Source organism: Brachyistius frenatus, unplaced genomic scaffold (assembly GCF_029030835.1).
Source record: "Brachyistius frenatus isolate BFR_SWC_R1_liver_20210118 unplaced genomic scaffold, ASM2903083v1 Contig_92, whole genome shotgun sequence".
Taxonomy (NCBI): domain Eukaryota; kingdom Metazoa; phylum Chordata; class Actinopteri; family Embiotocidae; genus Brachyistius; species Brachyistius frenatus.
Window position 1 is genome coordinate 881,224 of NW_027210691.1, and position 16,248 is coordinate 897,471.

Consider the following 16,248-nt stretch of genomic DNA (forward strand, 5'->3'; position numbering starts at 1 on the left):
AACATTACACCACACCGATGAAGTCAAACTGTGAATAAAAAAAGGTGCTGTCAGTGTCCTTAATTGTGAAAATTGTCATGAAACCTTCAAACAAACAAACAAACAAACATGGTTACCTTCGACAAACGGAGAGAAAAGGAGGCAGCAAACATGTTATTATGTCAGATACTTTAAAGAGTTGGATTAAAAAAAACATTAAAAAAAAAGGATTAAAAGAAGTTTAACAAAAAGGGAAAAAAAAATCCCTTTAATTTGAGACAAAAACAAAAAAAACTGTAAACATCATTATTGATCTTTGAAGCAAAAAACCCACAAAGCTCAGTTTAAGAGTTTGTAGTTTTCTGTGTTAGAACCTGACTGACGTGCAGAGAACCAGGAACCCACCCAGAACCAGGAACCCATCCAGAACCATGAACCCACCCAGAACCAGGAACCCACTGAGAACCATGAACCCATCCAGAACCATGAACCCACCCAGTACCATGAACCCATCCAGAACCATGAACCCGCCCATAACCAAGAGCCCATCCAGAACCATGAACCCACCCAGAACCAGGAACCCACCTAGAACCATGAACCCATCCAGAACCATGAACCCACCCAGTACCATGAACCCATCCAGAACCATGAACCCACCCATAACCATGAGCCCATCCAGAACCAGGAACCCACCCATAACCATGAGCCCATCCAGAACCAGGAACCCATCCAGAACCATGAACCCATCCAGAACCAGAAACCCATCCAGAACCATGAACCCGTCCAGAACCATTGGGATGAAGTGGAACGCCACCGGATCACCTGACATCTGTTTCTGGAGCCGTTTTGATTGCCAGTGTTCAAAGTAAAAATAAATTAAAAAAAATATATATTTTAAATAAAAACTTTCAGAACAGAAAAAACAGGAATTTGTTTTTAAATATTACAATTACAGCCTGAACGATGACTCGAGGAGACAAACACGTTTACACGTCCCAAAAAGTTCAGATTCAACACAATCGAAAGTCAGTTTCAAGCTTTTCAACATCCGAACGAAAAAAAACACCTAATAACAGAAAGAGAACAAGACGAAAGCAGGAAAGTAAAGAGCCGCTGCAGTCAAAGTAAAACCTTCACAATTATTACCATCTCCTTCATCATTTCCAGAACGACCACCAGGACTCCGATCAGGAGGAAATGACATCACAATGACTCGTGGAAAACATTGACTGACTTGTAGTTTATGGTCGTCGGGACAATTTAAAAAAAAAGAAAAAAAAGCCACGTGACCTTTGAAGTAGAAGAGTGACAGTTTGTGATTTAATTTCTGGCTGACGTAACTTTATTTACATTTTGACAAGTCTGGTGTGTCGTTGATATCGAACAACAACAAGCGGACGGATTTCAAACTCAGGTTAAATGTTGTGAAGCTACAAAAGCAGCAGGCTGCTGTGAATGACAGCCACTCCCCCCCTCCCCCTCCCCCTCCACCACCACCACCCCTCTGCAAACAGGAAGTCACTTTGTTTGCTACTCCATCATCCAACTGGGACGTGTGTTATTGCTGAAGAAGCACTATTATAATTGACAAACAGTAGCTTTGTATTCTTACAGGACAACTTGGGAGCCAAAACATATATATACTTTTTTTTATGCACGGTCAGCAGAAAAAAATGTCTAGCGAGCGACGTCGAAGCCGCTGACGTTAAATCACAACACGTGGAGTTCGAGGAGAGCGGGAGGCTCCGGATGTTTCGCCGCGTTCGTGTTTATGGAGTCAGAGACGGGAAGTCGGATCATTTACGACATTCTGGAGCTCACGTGCAATTTTTAAAGTAGTTGCAGCATGTTTTTATTAAAGGAGAAAGTCACTGACCTCAATTCTACACATTAACGTTAGCAATCGTTCACTCGGCCTCAAGGATTAGAGTTTGGTGGTCAAAGGTCAAAGTTCAAGGTCACCGTGACCTGGGAATTTCTTTAAACTTGGCAAAAACACTCACTCGGTACCAACGAAGAACTGATGAAGGTCAAAGGTCACTGAGCTCACATCCGTTTCCCCGATGAACACGATATCTCAGGAACGCCTCGAGGAAACCTCTCCAAGTGGTGGGCGGAGTCAAACCCCAACCCTTTTAATTCAATTCATTTTCACGTGTTTTGCAGATGAATTATGTTTTTACTTGATCAGAAGAATAATGTCTGAATTCACAGCATACGGTCTCATTGCGTTGTTGCGTATTTATGGTTGCCCAGCGACGCCTTCTGTTTCCTATTGTTTTCTTTTTGGTGGGAACACAGACCTGCTTTCAGCCGGGGGTGTCAAAAAAAAAAGAAAAAGATCACAGTTCAGAGGCTTTTTGAAACTCACTGAGGTTTCCTGTCAGCAGCAAAAACAACAGCTGCTGTGAGACCTTTAGGAACACCCAGAGTGTCATCAGCTGCCTGACAGACAAACAAAAAGCAATCACAGCGGCGGAGAGCTTCCCCACGGCCGATCCAATCGAGCACCAACGTCGTACCGTCTGAAAACCCTCCAGACCTCTGCACCTCCAAAACTTTGGACAGAAATGTTCTACTTTTTACTGCACTTTGACACAAACAAATATAAAAATCAACCTATGAAATATGACAAATAAATATATCGAGTGTTAATTGCCCTGAAATAACCGGTGTTGTGATTTCAGGCTAAATAAATATAATTATTTGAATTCAACCGGTTGCAAAATTTCAGCGCTTCTAACATGCGGCAATTAAATTTAATAACATAAAGTAATACAACGTTATGACAACGTGTCACTCAACGAGAACTTCAGCTTTAATTTCTCACGTCTAAAAACACGTTTTCTTCCAGCGATGAAGGACGTAAACACAAAATAAAAAAAGAGGATTCTGTTGCAGGTGAGTCAGAGTTTTATTTTTTTAATCTTTTAATATTTTCAGCTTTAAACCTGAACGTAAAACTTTGGGCGGACCATAAAAGAAAGGTGTGCTGTGATAGGCCTGTCTGCTCGGTACTGATCGATAAAGTTCTAAAGTAGCAAAGAGAGGGAGGAGAGAGGAGGTGGAGGAGGGGGGAATGGGGGGAGGAGAGGGGGGGAGCAGAGAGGAGGGGGGGGGATGGGGGGAGGAGGGGGAGGAGGCAGCCGGACGTGTCCTCGCTCTCCTGGCCGAGTCCACCGCTGCTGTCAGGGTGGTAATGTATCTGTTGACCTTGAGTTTACACACACACACACACACACACACACACACACACACACACACACACACACACACACACACACACACACACACACACACACACACACACACACACACACACACACACACACACACACACTGAGCTATATTCTGCTTCCAGAAGTGCTCTCAAAGGTCAACATGACTGAGATTCTCCTCCAGACGACTTCACAGCGACGCTCGGCGGTCGTGAATTTTCCGTCCTGTCGATATTTGCAGGAAACCGGAGCGACCGAACTCAACCGTTAAATATCAGACCGACGGGTTCTTTAAGATTTGGAAGTGTTGAGAGGTGGAAGGGGAGATCAAGTAAAACAACAGACAAGTCTGCAAAGGAATATTTAAGAGTTCTTCTGCTTCTTCTTGAGAACAGAATTATTTTCTGAGGACGAAGTTAGTTTTTCCAGTTCGTCTCTGTTTTAGAGACTGTTTGTCTTCACGCCTCAAAGTCGTCTCTTCAACGAACTGAAACTTTCCTTCAGCATCATCGTCATCGTCGCCTGGATTTCCACCTCAGTCCAAAAAACCCAAACAGATGAGAGGGAACCAGTCGCTTAATGAGTTATAATTGTGGTTTGTAAAGCTGCTTGTAGGAGCATTACTGCCCCCTACAGGACTGGAGCACCTTTTTTCTGGCCCAAAAGCATTTCATATCTAAATTTGAGTCCATGATGCTGCTGAGAAAGTTAAAGTACAGTTTACTATTTTGTGAACACGGACGGTTTCAGCCCGACAACCTAATAAAAGGTCGTTGTTAGAAGTCACATCGATACCGGAGCGCGACCTCTGCAGGAATCTCCTCCAACACGCTAACGGTGAGTATTTATGAGACCGTTATCTCATTTTTGGACTTTACGTCGAATGGAAAAAAATGTTTTTTAAGGTAATCACAGTTGAATATTCATCAAAGGTCCAACTCCATCTTTCCATCCACCACGATGCCGACTGGCGCCTCGGCCATCGCTCTTCATCGCCGTGTCTCTAATTATTGTGCGTGAGAGCGTTGAGGCCGGCTCTCCGGCTCATTAGGAAACTCCCGTCAGCGCCGCGCCGGATGAAGCAACGGAAAATTAGTTGTGATGGAAAAAGTCTTCAATGACACACAGAGTGGCAGCGGGAAGATATGACAACACACACGTGTGTGTGTGTGTGTGTGTGTGTGTGTGTGTGTGTGTGTGTGTGTGTGTGTGTGTGTGTGTGTGTGTGTGTGTGTGTTATGAGATCTATATCTACCTAATGGATCTATTTGCTTGTCAGAGTTGCTTCAAATGATTCAATCGGACTGAGAAACTAATGCTGCTGCTAAGGCTGCATTAGTTTCTCACACACATCAAGACGCACTAACTGTTTCAAGTGTTTTCTTCGTCTGTTATGAGGTTGTTTAAAAGCCTTCGGTGAGGTCATCCTCAGGCTGCAGTAACAGTAAGATAACTCATCAGTTTGTGAACGTTATGAATCCTCCAGTTCAGATTCTGTCCGTCACCATCTTTGTTAGTTCGGAGCGGTTTGGAGCAGGAAGTGACCATATTTGGACGAGTTGGGGGAGGAGCCAGCGGTGGATCTGACCGATCTGATCGGAAACCTGACGATACTACGTCCCGCCCACCGATAGCTGTAACCTGACTGCACCGCAGGCCTGTCAATCAAACAGACACGCCCCCAAAAACAGGTGTTCTTGAATCTTCTTTTCTAATGAATGAGGGATTATTTTCAGATGGACCTCCAGAAAACTAAGAAGAAGGAGTGACTTTAGCTAACAACACCGAGAGAACTGATGGACACATTTTATTCACTTTGGATTTGATGAGAGAAGTTGAATGGGAGTCTATGGAGCCGGAGGCTTTTTGGAGCCGACATCTAGTGGCACTCGCTGGTATTGCAGCTGAAGACTCTTCTGGATCAGAACCATTTTTCAGAACCGGGAAGCTACTTTTATATCCAGTCTGTGGTGCTGACCTTGTAATTCAGCTTTTAAATCTTTTTTTTCTGCTTTTGCGAGAACGTTAAACTGCAAATGAAGCTCATTTTAGGGTCTTTTTTTGTTTCTGGCAGTTGCCAAATCTGTTGAGTAAAATAAATGCAGATGTTGCAAACTGAGTGTGAATCCTGATAGAATACATAACACTGTCAAATCTGCAAGGCTTTCCATTTATGTGTTCATTTCCTAGTTGTGATGCACCTCTATTGGACGGAAGTAAGATCCAACGACTGCACACGATAAGACGATCCAATCACTGCCGGAGCGGAGAAATCAATTAAAAACAGAGCGCAAACACGGAAGCGTTACTTTTTAAAACACAACAACATGAGGGATGCAAAGATAACAGCGATCCATCACACCTGTTCCCAGCAGCTGGAGAGAGGACGGTTTATATCAGCCGTGTCACATCCCACAACAACCAATAAGTCAAGTTAGCCTTCATTAATCTCAGTCGGGTGATTCGTCTTCTGCAACAGACTCGAGATGCTCGTGCAGCTCAGTCCACCGCATACAACACAGATACCCGAGTCTTTTTCATTCCCTTTGCTGAATTCTTAATAATGAAAGACAGGAAACATGACGAAGAGCAGACATAAGGACTTATTTTCCAACATGTAAAGACCAAATGAAGCAGGAACTGAATGACACGTAGACTCCAGGAAGCCCAGCGCACGAATTCATGCATGTGACTGATCAAACGCATCAAAAGCTGCCCTCCTTTTAGTTGAATAATGAAGCGCGGAGAGGCAACAAGAGACCGATGGAACAAACTACATTTCTGATAAATAATTGTACGGATACACGGTAAAAAGAAAAATCTTTCTTCTCTCCAGAGATGTCTCATTATTATTTAGAATTTTAAATGCTCACCCTCATTAACCAGCCCAGAGTTAATCTTTTATTTTTTACAAAGAAGAGTCTGTTCAATGGTCATGATATGTACAATAATGTACCACTGGTCTTACACATATTATTTAAAACTGTTGAGTCATAGTGTCCCACAAACCTGTTTCAGATATTTCCAGATTCAAGACAGTCTCCTCTACAGAACTATGAAAATATATCTCTACTGACAATATTTTATGGTGAGATATATGTAAAAACATAACAATTTCATAAGAGTTTCTTTCTTTTTTCCTTTGACATAAAGGCTAAAATAAAATAAAAAAATCTCTCAGTATTATCAAATTAAATGATGAAAGATTTATATAGCCAAGACTGTCCTGACAAAAACAAGATACAGCATGAACGGTTGGCCCCAACAATGACCGAGATATGAGCATAAAAGTGAAGGTGGTGAAATTAACCCGAAAAGTCATTTTGGGGTTCAAAGGCTTCAATCACGTCCACCAATCAGAAGCAAGAAGCAGATTCATCTTCATTTCTATGCTTCAGCCACAGTCAGAGGAAGTGTTGCAGCAGCCTACCTGTCTATCAAGGAGAGGCGGGGTGGGGTGGGGTGGGGTGGGGGGGCAGCCTCTTCTCACAGGACACAAAGCAGCGCTGGTGCTCATCCGGGTTCACGAGCACGTCCTCGTGGCTGCAGGCGCCCACTTCGGTCTCGGACAGCAGGACCCAGCAGACGCAGGTTAGCGGTCCTGAACGTCTGTCATTGGCTCAGCCGGCTGTCCGTCAAAGTGGGCCAAGTTTGCCTGCAGAGGAGATGAAAGGGATGACGTGAGGAGGAGGAGGAGGAGGAGGAGGAGGAAGGACTGAGAGCGGTGCAGCGGAGCAGCCCAACGGCGCCATTACTCCCCTCATCTTATCAGAGACCGAGTGACAGAGTTGAGAGAGAAAGTCAGGCTGCTGCTGAGATCCTGAAGTACAACTGCTGCAGATAAATCAGTGTCACGCTGCAGACAGTTGGACTGCGGCTCCACGGACCGCTGAGGTTTCACACAAAAAAAATACTCAATCTGAGAAAATGTCACCATGTGTGTTTTAATAAAGGTGAAGAAAGTGTCTTTAGATGTCTTCTTTCGTTGTGAAGTGCTTACAGCCACAGGTCCCAACAGATCCGTCAGGCCTGAGTGATTTAATCCAAACTGCTTGAATGAGAACATGAAGACAGAATAAAATAAAAATGTAGTTAACTGGCTTTCTGGTTTTACAATCTGACTTTCATGATAAGTTTATGCAATCAGCAGCACAGACGGCAGGCGTCGTTTTTTTTATGTGTGTGTTTTTTTTACCAATGAGAGCTCTGATTAAACCCTCTGGAAGGAAATCAACATTTCCAAATACAAATGTGACCGAATGTTAAGTTTAAAACCTTCAGAAGTCAAACTGGTATCCGACCCGTTTCCTCTGGACACGCACACGTCTTCAGAGACGCAGGAAACCATCAGTTTTAACCGCTGACAGCCGGTGCAGCGGCAGAGACTCGTTTCTTTCCACAGGAGCCGACAACAGCTCGACGTCAGGCTAGAGTTCGGCCAGTTGTTGGTCCAGGACGGCTCCCGTCACTAATATCTGAACACGTGGCTTCCTGCCAGAAGCATCGAGTGCTTTCTACAAGTCAGGTGTTATTTGGATGAAAATACAGCTTCAGGTGGATGAAAGATGAAAGATGTGTGAAACTTGATGCCCACACTTGAGATTATACTTCCTCCACATTTCACCAATGCAGGCGAGCGTCTTGTTCTTTTACTCTGATTTAAATCAGAATTTATCACATTTGAGTGCATCAATAAGTGATGATTACCGTGTAATTTCCTTATCCGGTTGCCCTCACATTTACTTAATTGAGAGCTTTCACTTCCCTCCACCTCGTCAGGCTGCTGGCGTTCATTAAAACAATTTTTAAAAAAGACGCTGTACTCAGGAAAAAAAAAAAACACTTTGGTGTCCACGGTTGTTAGCTGCAGCGATGGCAGAGTGTCGGCCCGATGCGATTTCCTCATGGAGGGTAGACAGACTCATATATTCACACAGTGAAATGGAGTCTGGTTCCCACCTGGCCGGGTCTTTGCACCTCCTCTCCTATTAATAACTTCCTGTTCTGTCCGAGGTCTGCAGAAGAAGCCCACAGGAAAACAACTAAACAAACAAACAGCTGTACAGACTCTGAGGCACGTTACAAACATTTTAGATCACAGTTTTAAAGGGGATCTTTCCTTTAATGGCAGTGCAGGAGGGGAGGGGTGTTTTTTTGGGAGGGGGGCAGACAGACCGCCAGCATAATTTTTACAGAAGTGCTGACAGTTGCCAAGCAGAAGATGTGCTTAGAAATCCAGACACTTTCCTGCAGTCACCTATTTAGTCTCCACTTCAGTCTCAATGGATCTTTTTATAACTGTGGCAACACAGTTTAGGAAGCGGGCCAAAGTCATCTACCATATGTCTCTGTGGGGGAGTGGATGTGGAGTTTCTCAGTGGGGATGAAGAAAAGGTTAGAAACTTCCTGAAGGATGGAGAGAGAGGGAGGGAGGGAGGAGGGGGGGAGGTGTTCGTGGAGGAAGTGACAGGCAGGAGAGGAGAGAATAAAAGAAGGAGAGGACGGAAGACAGACAGTTTGTACAGATGTGAATCTTCACAGCATCTGTCGTTGGTGCTGCTGCTCCCAAAGGTTTCCAGTGTGGCTCTGTTTGTTCCTCAGTGTTTTACCATCACAGCTAACAGTCAGGTGGAGACCTGACAACCACGAGACAAGGTCAACTTATTACCTGCATATTGCACCGTCAGCAGGGAATTAAAGCAGGAACAGGAAGGATGACACGACTCATGGAAACCTCCAGGAATGCAGCGCCAGAAGAAGGATCAGGTGTCACACCAAACAGATTGCAGTCTGTTGATTGGTTCACCGGACACGCCGGTCAACTACAGCAAAGCGTGAAATAGACACGCCGACCCACAACAACAAAACGTGAAATAGACACGCCGGTCAACTACAGCAAAGCGTGAAATAGACACGCCGACCCACAACAACAAAACGTGAAATAGACACGCCGGTCCATGACAGCAAAATGTGAAATAGACACGCCGGTCCATGACAGCAAAACATGAAGTAGACACGGCGGTATACACCCAAATTGTTCCTTCTCAGTGTCCCATATTAATATGACTTGGAGAGAAAAATACAATCTTGTTTATGAATTGCAGAAATTTCTGTTGGGGGTGGATTGATAGATAGTTTAAAATAAACAATTGAAAATAAAGTATTCACAACATTATTTTTGAAAACATTCGCACGTAACTTTCGGTGCTTAAAACATTTCCGTTTCATGAGTCACAAAAAAGAAGTAAATGCAGATCATGTAGTGAACACATTTCTGACGCTCCAGCAGCACAGATCCAATCTGGTAACTGAAAACAGTGCGACTGCCTTTATTCTGCACCAATCAACCTCCCTCCTGAATTTGAGCGGACATCAAGTGCCATCCCCGACATCCCTCTCCATCTAACCAGCCAATCCTCCTCCGTCCGGGAAAATAAATACTTTCTCCCGCTCTGGATAATATCCTCTTTTATGTTCCCATTTTTCTCCTGAAATGGCTCCAAATATCCAAGAGGTTAAACATACAACATTAACCTGGCAACTGTGTGCTGTGTGAAGAACTGCTGTCATCATGCTCCTGGATGAAACAACCTCCTTCTGAAGCTGATCGATTTTGAAGTGGCACCGCAGAAAGCAGCTTTTAACTCCCAACTTACAAACGTTGTTATAACTTGGCAACCTTCCCCCTCCGTGCCATCTCAGGAATCAAATAACCTGCTTTAGTCCCCCCACCCCGCCCAAACTCCACCTGATGGCTCCATCTGTTTCCACCTTGAAAGCTTCCCTCCGCCATCACATATCAAATAAACTCCCATGTATGGACATTCATCAACACCCACAGTGTATGATGACATACTTCAACCTGGCAGCCCTCCTCCAAACAAAAGTCTCCGAGCAGGAGCCAAACAACACTTCAGTGTTTCTGATATCACTGATTTCTCTGCTGCTAAATAATTCAGGGTTACAATCAGACCTGGCTCGTCAACATTGTGTTAAAAAAAACACAATACCGTCCCGCTCTGGGGGTTTTATTATATTCAAGGTGGAAAGTTTGTAGGTGAAAATGATTGAGGACCGTTCTAATGGGATTTTGGGTGCAAATTCAGTAGACTGGCAGAGATAGAAAAGTTCAGAGAGGCTCACGATGCATGCAAACAGAGAAAGAAATAGGCTGTGACTATAGCTGGCTATATATAATATATATATGGCTATATATAATAGCTGGCTTTTCTTTGTTTATATCGTACAATTGAAGCTATAAAATAACTTCAAGTTGGGCAACACGTCCAGTCTCGACGGTCTGATGCCACCTCTCCGACACGGTGCTGTACTGCTTTATGTCCAAGTGACAAAACATGTCCTCGTTTTAAACAAATCTGCCTGATCCAAACAGTCTTCCTGTCTGTTCCTGTCAGTCCCATCAATCTGAAACTGACATCGCTTCATTGCATCAGCAAAATCTGTATCTCTTGTCTCAAGACAAATCGTGCTCCCCGAGGACACACCTCTTTCCGTCTTAAATTTAAGATGTTCCTTTAGTGTTGTCTGTTGCTCCCAGTTGTTGTTGGAACATCTTTTGTCTCCACCACCTTAAAGAGAAACCTTCCTGTCCACATGGTTGAACATCATCCCGAAGACTAAAAGACCCATTTTGTCTCTGTGAAACCACATCAGTTCACAGTTTGACATCCTGAGTCCTTGAAAACAGAACTGTACTTTCCTTCAAATAGACAACCTGCAACTCACCCTCCAATCCAGCAGGGGGCAGTGTGATATTCTCCCGGCTTTGCCTCACAACACCATGTGCATCTGACGACAAAAACATGGTTTGGGTAAAAATAACACGCCAACAAACAGAATTTTTTTAAATTTTTTTTTTAAATAACGTCCACAGCGTCTTCTCCGGGACTCAAACCCTGGCATTCCCACACGGCGGTCCAAGACTGACCTGGCAGTTAACCTCAACACCACAAATAATCTCTAGTTCATGGACGGCTCAGAAATGAACGAATAAATTCACTTTCATCTGGAAACTCTTCAATGTTGGTAAAAAAAAAAAATCCTCCATAAAGTTACAAATACGAGTCTCAGGCGCCCTGATTCTTCCTCTCTGGTGATGACACATCGGATTAACGTGTTTCAGAAATACCCTGCAAGCAAATCTCTGCTTTGCTATATATATATTTCCACAAGACACACATGGAAGTGGAGCTCAGTATAATAAGTCTCTGGAGGACGACGAGTACAGTCGTGTGACCGCATAAGAGTTTCTTACCTCCCAAAGATAAAAAAAGATTTACATTGTGATTTTTGCCCCGACTAAGAATAACTCAACCATGACGTATGTAAGGTTTACAAATCAGAGCTATAAAAAAAGAAATCTGGCAACACGGCTTCCACCTGCCAACATCTCCACCTCCGAAGAGTCCTGTTATGTGCTGCTCCGTCCCAAACGCTGACACTTGATCTGAAAATATGCTGCTTTAAAACTGAAATCACTCAAAACTGGGCAACACATTGACATTTTCCATCCGCTGTGACGGAGCGCTGATTAACTTCAAACCTGGCAGCCCAGCTGTCGGAGGCCTAAAACTCCCCAGAACTCCTTCAATACATATAAAAAGAGGCTTTTCTAGGTTATTCTGGTTTAATCAGCTGTAATTGGAGCAGTTTTGTGATGACGATAAAAAAAAACAATGACTCCATTAATCCAGACGTACTTTCACATCCCATTAAATGGATAATTCAACAAAGATAACCGCAGTACAAACTCATTTATTTCCCCAAACTACTTTTTAAACTTCTAACATAAATCGTGAAGCCTCTAAAAGCAGAATTTAATTATCAAAACAAAGCAAACTTACATTTTATTTCCGCAGCTCAAACCAGGATTAATGATCCACATGAGGTCGGCCATCTTTCTTTGTTCAACAGGAGTTTGGCACCAGCTCAGGTGACTTCCTGTATAGATTCTGAAGCTCCGCCCCCAAACAGGAAGTAGTCAGCCAGCAGGTAAAGGACAGATAGGCTGGTTTGCAAATGATGTACTTCCCTCAGTGCACTCACATACAGCAGTTCTGCACTGACCAGAAATAAACGTAACATTTGAACGCATCACCTGCCAACATATCTGGAGCTTTAATTATTTTAATATAAGACAAGATAAAACTGTATTAATCCCACAGAGGGGAAATTTAGTTGTCACAGCAGCTTAGAAACATCAAAATCAAAATAAGATACATTAAAAAAAAAATTGGGCAAAAAGTATGAAAAGTAAAGACCAATAAATAAATATAAACACACAAGTTATACACACAAAAATAAATATACACTCGGGGGTGAAAAAAAAAGACCTGGAAATCAACGTGTTTTCGTGCCTTCTGTTCAACACACAATAAGCACACTGATGGTTTCTTTCTAAAAGCAGGACGGTGGACAAACAAACACTTTTGTGCGTTTTTTCTGCAACAACTGCAGCTTCATCGGCCAGAGAAGTTTGAAGAAACGTCGTGTCCATCGTTTTTACACTCGGTTTTGTGACCGTTCCAGATGCATGTTTCCGTAATTCAAAGGATTCAGAAACATATAAGATTTATTTGTTGTTCAGTAAATGTGGAGCAAACAGCCAATCGATCTGGCAGAGCTGAGTGCTGGATCAGGAACAATGAAATCACATGAAATATACTGACTGTGACTTTGTGACAGGGAGGGGGACCTGCCCCCCAAACCTGGAAACCTCTGCAGATCACCTCCTCCCCTCTATGACCTCTGACCTTTCCGGTGGATCACCGGCGTCCCAGTCGGAGCGCAGCGTGCTTCGAGTCTCCGACGTCCGAACCTCCGAACTCCCCGCTCCGGCAGCTGTCCTTGTTCTCTATTAACCTTCCCGTTAACCATCCTGACAAACATCTGCCTCCGCAGCACCCCCCTTCCTCCCCCCTCTCCCCCTCCCCCATCACCGGCTTCAAAAACGCACTCCAACCTGGCAACTTCGGCCCCGCAGCAACCGAACCCTCTTCACTGGTGAAGAGCCGGACACGGCGATGCGATTCTCTCCACTCACCTCCTCTGCTTTAAAAATCACTCCAACATGGAGGAACAATAGTCTGCTTGTAATAAAAAACAAAAGAACTCCCGCAACCTGGCAACCTGGTGGAAAGACCTGTATCGTTGTCACTGATCAGAGTGTGCAGAAATAACATGGAAATGAGAAGATCAATACACAGACAAAAAAAAACAGTCCACTTATGGACTTAGATTACTTTTACAGAGTGATGTTTCTTCAGCCAAAAGTTATATTTTACCAGCAGGATTCATGTTGTTCTGACATCACAACTGTTTGTCATTTTAAGAGTAGGTCTTCATATTTTTGATCAAATTTATCTCCAACCATAAACCCAGCTGGGATTCCCTCCAGATAACTGATGGATGGATTTTTGCCTTTTTATTAACGTATAAAAGTGTCACCGTGAGATCATTCATTGGTTTGCTGAGCTGTCGATTTTAAAACCTCGAATCTGAAATTTTAAACCGTCACAATCTTGTTTTTGTTTTTTTTGGAGCCAGAAGTGACCATATTTAGACATGTTTAGACAGGATGCCCCGCCCACCGAATATACCGGCAGACCTGACTGCACTACAGGCATGTCAATCAAATCAGACACTGACTTTTGTATTTCAGGAAAGAACTTAATGCTTTTTTTCAATGGGAGTCTATTGGAGGTTTTTCCTGAAGTCTTCCCCTAGTGGCCCTCTGTGGTATTGCACTTTGAAGGTATCGCTTTCAGATGTGTGTGTGTGTGTGTGTGTGTGTGTGTGTGTGTGTGTGTGTGTGTGTGTGTGTGTGTGTGTGTGTGTGTGTGTGTGTGTGTGTGTGTGTGTGTGTGTGTGTGTGTAAAACAAACAGATAAAAGGAAGAGAGAGAGGAAGAAAAAGGCTGGTAAATATGTAATGAGCTGCTTCAGGCCATGAAGAACACGATTGTTCTACAGAGATGAAATGTAGAACGTCTCTGGTTGTGTGTTTAACTGTTTCCTCTGTGTGTGTGTGTGTGTGTGTGTGTGTGTGTGTGTGTGTGTGTGTGTGTGTGTGTGTGTGTGTGTGTGTGTGTGTGTGTGTGTGTGTGTGTGTGTGTGTGTTTCCTTTACCCACAAACATTTGGCAAAAATAAAAAAAATACTCAAAACTTAATACTTTGAAAGATATTCGAGCGACAACATAATCAATGCTTTTAATTAGGATATTAATGGAACACGCTCTCTCTGCAGATATGAAAATCAAAAGAGATTTAAAGGACAGAGATATAGGCTGTGTTTTTATGCATATGTGTGTGTGTGTGTGTGTGTGTGTGTGTGTGTGTGTGTGTGTGTGTGTGTGTGTGTGTGTGTGTGTGTGTGTGTGTGTGTGTGTGTGTGTGTGTGTGTGTGTGTCTCCTGGCATACAGTTGACCTCGAGCGCTCGCCGTCACAGAAACCTCCAGTTGATTACAACCTGTAATAAGCATATGGCCACAGTTTGTGGTAATGGAATAACATTACTGGCGCTGATAGTCTGTGAGTGTGTGTGTGTGTGTGTGTGTTTATGTGTTTGTGTGTGTTTGTGTGTGTGTTTGTGTGTGTTTATGTGTGTTTGTGTGTGTGTTTGTGTGTGTGTGTGTGTGTGTGTGTGTGTTTATGTGTTTGTGTGTGTGTGTGTGTGTGTGTTTATGTGTGTGTGTGTGTGTGTGTGAAGAGGTTTCTGACCTCATCATCACACAACGGCACCTTCATCCTTCAGTCTCTCTCCGGCCTTCTCTCTCTCTCTCTGTCTGTCTCTGTCGCCAATCAATTCTCATCGCCGTGGCGACCATGGAATCCAATTAGAGCCGCCTCGTCACAAAGGAGCCACATGTGTGTGTGTGTGTGTGTGTGTGTGTGTGTGTGTGTTTGTATGTGTGTGTGTGTGTGTGTGTGTGTGTGTGTGTGTGTGTGTGTGTGTGTGTGTGTGTGTGTGTGTGTGTGTGTGTGTGTGTGTGTGTGTGTGTGTGTGTGTGTGTGTGTGTGTGTGTGTGTGTGTGTGTGTGTGTGTGTGTGTGTGTGTGTGTGTGTGTGTGTGTGTGTGTGTGTGTGTGTGTGTGTGTGTGTGTGTGTGTGTGTGTGTGTGTGTGTGTGTGTGTGTGTCCAAGCTTTTATGGTGACCTTGACGATGTATTGGGAAGCAGAGTGCGAACATTTAGAGACGCTGCAGCTGTTATCACTGAGGGAGAGAAGGAAGTGAAGAGAAGTGAAGTGGGAGGAGGGAGGGGGGAGGAGAAGGATGGAGCGTCTACAGAATGGCTGCTTTCATCCTGGAAGCAGAAGGAAGGAGGTGCAGTAGACGGACCAGGAAGTAAAACACGGGTTTGTTTGCATTTCTTTAAACCAATCACCATCCTAATGGGCGGGGCTAAAGCTCACCATCCAATAACAGTGGCATTTTTAGAAAAATAATGTCGGGAGAACCTGTTTTTAGAGGGAACAGTTACACGTCGGGAGACGAAATGACTTCAGTTCATGCAAAAGACTAAAAGAACCAAACAGGTCTGCAGGATGCAAAAAAAAAAAAAAAAGTGTGACTTGGAATTTTTACATTTTTTAATTTTGACTTATTAAGCTTCAGAGAAAACGGAAAATCAGCAGAAAAAAGGCCACATGTCCAACAAGTGACTGTTTCAACACTCTTAGAAACGACAGGTGAAATATGATCTGCAGAATATCGATTGATTGATCACGAGTGGACGAGAGCTTCTTCTCACCGCATCACATCACAAAGAGGAACAATGAAGTCGCAGTTCAACGCTGGAATGAGAAATTAAGAAACATGTTTGTGTTGATCAGGAATGTGTAAACATAAGCAATGAAGATGTTTTTAGAGTCAGGAGGAAGAACGACGAACAGTTTGTCTGTTATCGAGCACAGATGTCTGATTTCGCTGATTGACACCAAACCTCGGCGAGACTCTCAGCGCTGCAGCTGTTGGAGGTCAATTCATCTTCTTCTTTCGGGTGTCACAACCTTTTTCTTTTGCAACAGTA

At 43.6% G+C, this 16,248-nt stretch overlaps 1 protein-coding gene across 4 annotated transcripts in view; it reads right to left on the reverse strand.

Annotated features, from left to right (window-relative positions):
- The window catches only part of LOC138627878 (leucine-rich repeat and fibronectin type III domain-containing protein 1-like protein), a 248,102-nt gene that overhangs the window by 118,767 nt on the left and 113,087 nt on the right, over positions 1-16,248 (reverse strand). For 3 of the 4 annotated variants that reach the window (XM_069710514.1, XM_069710513.1, XM_069710512.1), the window contains one exon: positions 6,628-6,852. The exons of the other annotated variant lie outside the window; for it this stretch is intronic. The gene's annotated coding sequence lies outside the window, so the exon portion shown is untranslated. The remainder of the gene's footprint in view (positions 1-6,627; positions 6,853-16,248) is intronic. 4 annotated transcript variants of the gene reach the window in all.